Genomic DNA, 7,037 nt, shown 5'->3' on the forward strand with positions numbered 1-7,037 from the left:
ATTTAATATTCTGCCCAAAACTTACGTTTTGATTTGAGGTATTGAGAAGAGAGTGCTGACTATCTCGTGGTCTGCCAAAAGAACAATCAGATATGTCTTGGAGAGGGTGAAGTCAGATTGTTTCTTGAAAATAAAGCTTCATCTCACATATTATGGTCATGCTGCTAGAAAAAACTATTCCCTGGAGAAGGACATCATGCTTAGAAGGTTGGCAGGACAACAAAGGTGAGAAAGCTCCTCAATCAGGTGGATTGACACAGTGACTGGAGCGATGGGCTCAAGTATGTCAGGGATCATGAGGGAGGCACAGGATAGGACAGGCTGCAGACCTGTTGTTCATAAGGTCTCTATGCATCCTATCAACTCAATGGCACCTAACAACAACAACTAGTTCTTTCTTTTCTGCTCCCTCTCTAAGCACTATGAAGTCTACCATTTCTGTTTATTTGTTTATTGATCTGTTTATTTACCTACAATAGCGGCTGGTACAGATCCAAGACTCCAAACATATTTTTCAATAAATGAATGAATGAAGAAATTAGATAAGTATATGAATAGAATAAACCAAACAAACTTTTTTCTGGAAAGCTCTGTGGCTTTCAGTGGCTATTTTTCCACAACCATGAAGACTTCAAGAGTTGTGCTGTTAACCCAAGGGTGGCACCTCCCTAGTGTATTGATTCCACCAGTGATTCTCCAGGACAATATGGGCAATCTCTTTTTACATGATTGTTAGCTTCCTAAAAATGGGCTGACACTTTGTATTGGACTCAACAGTAATTAGTTTGGGTATGAATTTTTAGGCCATGAATAATTTTGTTCCTGATTTGTTACTTAACTGATGAATTACTATTTGAAAGCTTCTGTTCTGGCGTAAGTTTTTTTTTTCCTTCCATGATTAGAAAAAAAATTTCATTTAATTAAAAAAATGAAAAAAAAAAAGCACAACCCATTGTACTTTGAAAAGAACTAGCATGGTTTCGAGTACTTACTAAGCTCCTGGTGTTACAGTGTAAGTTACACTGTATGAATAAATGTACCAAATTCTCACAATTACCATGTGATCAGTGCTATAGTGATAGATGAGAGAGCTGGTCTAGAAAAGACTGTCCGACCTTGGGTATGATCACAGTTATCCTAGATTACATATTCAAATACAAGAAATTTATTCCCATAATCTGTATGTTTAGCACCACCATTACACTACCTCTATATTCTCATAATATAAAGATTGATATTACTCTCATTTCAAGATTAGGAAACTGAAGTTCTAGATATTAAAATACTTTTACTTTTGGAAAGGCAATATTTATAAAACATGCTGAAATTTAAATCCAAATTTGTATTCACAGTGTATACTAACTCTTACTGTGTCGTTCTTTGAAAAGATAAACCCACTATGTGCTTTCAAGCCCAATTCTAACTCATTGATGTGGAATTGGAACAGACACATAGCTGACCTCCATTGGGTTTCTGAGGCTGCAAATCTCACAGAAAATGTCCATCTTTCTCCCTCAGAGATGCTGGTGGTTTTGTAGCTTCTAGAGAGACAAGAGAGGCCTTTAGGTCAGCAGCACAACTCTTATTGATAATTACCTATTAATCCATTTAAGTATATATCAATCACATACAATATTGAGACAATTCTCAGCCAGATAGAATGATAGAATGAGTACAGCAATGGGCTCAAGATTGTGAGGATGGTACAGGATAGGAAAGGGTTTTCATCTGGTGTTCATGGCATTGCTATGAGTCACACTTGACAGCATCTAAGATCAATATTAAGGCAAAATGAGAAAACACTGGAGTTGAGAAACACTCGCTTTTACTTGGATACACAATCTATATTCACGGAAGTAGAAGTCAAGAAATTGAGCAACATAGTATCTTGGACAAATTTACTGCAAAAATCCTGATGTTCAAAGGTGACATATTTCTTTGAAGACTAAGGTGCAATGCCTAGTGATAAGAAGCTACACTGCTATCCCATAGGTACAAAATCTACTAGTTGCTCTGTGGGAAAGGGATGGGTAATATCCTTCTGTTCAATTAACTGCCTCTGAAAACCCCTTACAGGGTCAGCTATGGATTGGTTCTGATTCAATGGTATACAACAACAACAACTATGTATGCAAAAGAATATGGGGTGGGGGTGGAAATCCAAAGAATAATTGATGCATTTGAATTAGCTGTGATTTTTGGCGAGGATTACTGAATATATCATGGACCTTCTGAAGAGCAAAGAATTCGGTTTTGGACAAAGTATAGTTCAAGTGTTACTTGGAAGCAAAGATAGTGAGAATTTATCTTATTCACCTTGATCATAATACTCCCAGGAGGGGTCAATCTCAGAAGAATAACATAATGCTTGCAATAGTAACGGGTCGGAGAAGAAGAGGAAGAATCTGAACAATATATCAACACTGTGACTGTAACAAGGGGCTAAATAAATTACAGCAAAAGTTGTGAGAATGGTGTAGAACTGAGCAGTAAGTTTTCTTCTAGAATGCTAAGAGAACTGTCACACACAACAGAAATTATACCACCTGATGAGAATAACAAGATGGGAACAAACCTTATATTTGCAGTTGAAAATAGCAAATGGATAAAATAGACATCATTTTTGCCTTCAGGGAGTTTACTATATAGGAAGGCAATATTTTAGGGTACTCTAAAAGCTGTACTTCTGGTGTAGTCCATAGAGAGCTGACCTATGAACCCAAAGGTAACATGTCTGTTGGGGTTCAAATCCACCAGCAATCCATAAAGAAAGATGGGCAATTTTTAGTACAGTTTACAGCCTTTGAAAAACCTGGAGGGTCAGCTATGAGTCTGCTCCAACTGACCAGTGATGAGTAGGAGATGAGTTTGAAACCTGTCCTATTAAGCAAAGGGCAAGTCTCTCCTATAGTTTAACTCCACCAGCAGCTCCTCAGGAGAAAGGAAAGCAATCTCTTGCTATGTGATTAATTTACATCCTCAGAAATCCAACAGGTAGTCAGATATGAGACATCTCTGACTTGACAGCAATGACTATGAGTTGGAACCTAGGAACATGAGGTCTAGTCCAAAGATCAAAGTTAATAGTTTATTTTCATGTCCAAGAGTCTCATTCAAATGCAAAACTACAAATCTTAAATGGTTTTCAAAATCAACATACTACGAGAATTTTGTACATCATTTGCTTTTTTGAGACTGATGAGCCAAGGAATATCATTCACAGACAATAATATACTAGGAAGTTTAGAAGATGTACTATTTTATTTCTGGTTAAAAACAAAACAAAAATCTAACTGGAAGCCACAACAGACTTCTGAGAAATTGCATTTCCAAGCTCTGAGCACATCTATTTTCAGAGCATTTTCACTCATGGAAAATTAGCTGCCTTTTTTCAGTAACCTCTGAGAATGGACATTATAAATATAGCAGAATGACACTTATGATTCCTAGGAAAAGAAAAATAAATAAATCTCCTTCAGCTAAAGGGACTCATAAGTAAACAGTTCACATAAAAACATGTGCAATTATAGTTCTGCTGGTATTTTGGAACTCAGCTCAATGTTTATGTTCCTGCAGAGGTCAACAGTTGAGCAGGAATTGCATATGCTATCCTACCACATAGCGGCATGGAAGCTGTATAACTCTAATAAGGTCTGTTGGTTTGGAGAAATGTGGAGACCAGCCATCTGTCTTAGTTATCAAGTGCTGCTGCAACAGAAATACTACAAGTGAATGGCCTTGTTGTTGCTGAACTTGCTAGGTGCTGTCAAGTCCGCTGTGATACTCAGTAACCTTATGAACAAGAGAGCTGAATTTTGTCCTACCCTGTGCCCTCCTCATGACTTCTGATATGTTCAAGCCCATTGTTACGGTCACAGTCAAGCCATTTTGCTGAGGGTCTTTTTCCTGTTCACTGACCCTCCATCTTTCCCAGCATGTTGTCTTTTTTCAAGGGCTGTCTACTAAAAGGGTGCATGAGACAGCTTCACTATCCTATCCTCTGAAAAGCACCCTCGTTTTACTTCCTCTAAGACAGATTTGTTTGTTCTTTTAGTAGTCCATGCACAAGGCAGTACTCTTCTCCAACACTACAATTGAAAAGGCATGTCTTTTAAAAACAGAAATTTCTTTTCTCCTCGTTGGAGTCTAGGAGACTGAATTCAAGGTTCTCTGGCAAAGTTTCATCTCCCTGTGGGCTTGGAAGAAGGGGTCTTCTCTCTTCTGAACTTCTGCTCCTGGGTAATCTTCATAAGACTTTCCATCTTTCTTCCTCTATCTTTGCTTCTTTCACTTGCTTCTTTAAATATGTTCTATCACAAGAGAGATTGACTGGAAATGCACTTAACGTAAATTCTGTCTAAACATAACAAAAAAACCCATTCTCCAATGGAATTATAACTACCTGCATAGAGTTTGGGATTAACAACACATATATTTTTTTGAGGGGGGACACAATTCAATCCATAACACCATCTGTCATCAGTCATGCTATGTAGAAGATTTGGAAAGCTTTTGATGGATTTTTGGCAGCCTGCTATCTGTTAAAATACTGTTGGAGGCAAACCTGGAAGTTCTGATGTATTTAGAGGAGGCACAAATGTCTGAGCACGTGGGGCAGCCAGATACTAGGACGGCAATGTGTTTTATTTAGCAGTCGCACAGATTTCAGTGCATGTCAATAAAGAAGAAAATAAAGCATTGCTGTGTTTGTATATTCAAGCATATATGCTAGGCACCACAATACAGCACGTTCTGGCACTGTGTGTGGAAAGGCATTGGGAGGAGCATCTGTTGAACAAATTGAGGGAAAGTTTTGTACTGAAGGATAAACTGGAGCCAAAGAGAAATTAGAGAAAGAACTGGGCAAACAAGTTTCACTGAAATAAGACTTGGCATATCAGTTCTTTTTAAAAGGGGGTTGATGAGAGTATAGCCTTTTGAACAACAAGGAGTCAACATTTCACCAAAAGAAAGGAGAAAAATGTAACAGAGATGTAAGTGTTGAGGTAAAACCAAAGTAAAAAAAAAAAAAAAGAAGAAAAGACATTTCTAAGGACAGAACTATCAAGGAATATTACTCACTGCAGATTCCAGAAAGTGCTCAAATTAAGTGACCACTGAAACTAAATAGCTAGCTCTGGATCAAGCGAACTGGGCTTCCAAAAGCAGTTTTGTTTCTTAAGTAATCCAGAAGCTGAGAAAATTTACCAATGGCCTCAAAATGACTGAAAAGCCAAAACAAATGACTGAGCACCTAGGTGCCAAATGAGACATTTTTCTTGTTAAGTGCTGACCATAAAGGCCTACATTGATATGTAGTTGCTTTATTGTAGCCAAGAGGCAAGAGTGTAAGCAATGGTTAATAAAACATCTGAGTCTACTTTTTATTGAATGTTGTTATTGTTGTTATGTGCATTCGAGTTGTTGACAACTCATAGAGACCCTATGTACAACAGCCCTAAACCCTGCTCTATCCAGTTTATCCCAGTCACTGAATCAATCCATCTCATCGAGGGTTTTCCTCTTCTGCACTGTCCCGCCACCCTCCCAAGCATGATATCCTTCTCCAAGGACTGGTTCCTCCTTTCAACATGTCCAAATTATGTGAGATGAAGTTTCAGAATCCTTGCCTCCAGGGAGCAGCCTGGCTTTAGCCTCCTCTAGGATGAACCTGTTTGTTTTCTTAGCAGTCCATGGTATAATTCTTTTCTCCAACATCACAACTCTAAGGCATCAATTCTCCTACTATCATCCCTAGTCATTGTCCACCTCCCTGATGCATAGCAAGTGAGTGCAAAGACTGTGGCCTGTATCAGGCTCACCTTAGTCTCCAGAGAGACACCATTGATCTTCAGTATTTTGGAGAGGTCCCTTAGAGAAGACTTTCTCATCGTAATATGTCTTTTAATTTCCTGACTGCTGGTCCCAAGTCAACACTGTGGAGCCAAGCAAACTAAAACTGCTAATAATCTCAATCTCTTCATCATCTTTCCTGATGCTGCCATTTGGCCCAGTAGTTAGAACTTTTTTGTCTTCTTGATATTGAGCCTCAATCCATAATGAAGGCTGCTATCCTTGACCTTCTGCAGCAAGCATTTCAGGTACTCCTCAGTTTCAGCAAGCAGGGTTGTATCATCTGGACAACGCAGATTATTGATAAATCCTCCACCAATCCTGATGCCACACTTCTCCTAATTGAATCCAAATTCCTGGATAATCTGTTCTGCCTATAGTTTGAAAAGATATGGAGATAGTACACTTCCCTCTCCAGGAAAATAATCTATACACCAGATCTACAGGACACACTGTCCTTGCTTGAAAAACATTACTCCTAAACTCAAGAGATACTGGCCACAGCATAAGAAATTGTCAGCAGCTGAAGTGTTTGGAATCACAGAAACCCATAAAGCTTGAAAAATAATGTATCAGACCTAGACTTGGACAACGGAGATAAATATTGAAGGGAGTTGGTGCTAGTGGAAGGGGATGCTGGTGGATAATACAGCAGGGAAATAAGTGAGTCATGACACTTTATCAAGGGCGGGGACAACACTGAAACTAATGATTAATTCCACAATTGGGAAATAGCCTTCATCTGCTTTTTTCCACGAAATGCTTCTTTGCCAGCTACTTCTCTAAAATTGAGCATTCAGAGTAAGACAGAATAGGAAGAAGGATTGGCCATCCACTTCAGAAATAGTAGGCCTCTGAAAACCCTACGTACAACAAGTTTTATTGAATAGGTAAGAATATTAGAAAACTTGTACATAATAACTTTATAAGAAATTATTTAAACTACTAAGAACAAAACAGCACTCCAACAAAATTAAGCAAAACAAACGATAGTAATTATTTTTGGCCCAATATAAACATATTTGTGCCTCACTTTTTCCCATTCTTAAAATAGAAATAACGATACTGATTTTAAAGTGCTATGCTGAGAAGGCTCAATGTCAAGAAGACAAAGATTCTCACCACTGGACCAATTGGCAGCATCAGGATGGATGGTGAAGAGATTGAGATTGTACACAGCTTTA

This window comes from Elephantulus edwardii, unplaced genomic scaffold (genome assembly GCF_000299155.1).
Source record: "Elephantulus edwardii isolate Elephantulus edwardi_28Jun2011 unplaced genomic scaffold, EleEdw1.0 scaffold00078, whole genome shotgun sequence".
Classification (NCBI taxonomy): domain Eukaryota; kingdom Metazoa; phylum Chordata; class Mammalia; order Macroscelidea; family Macroscelididae; genus Elephantulus; species Elephantulus edwardii.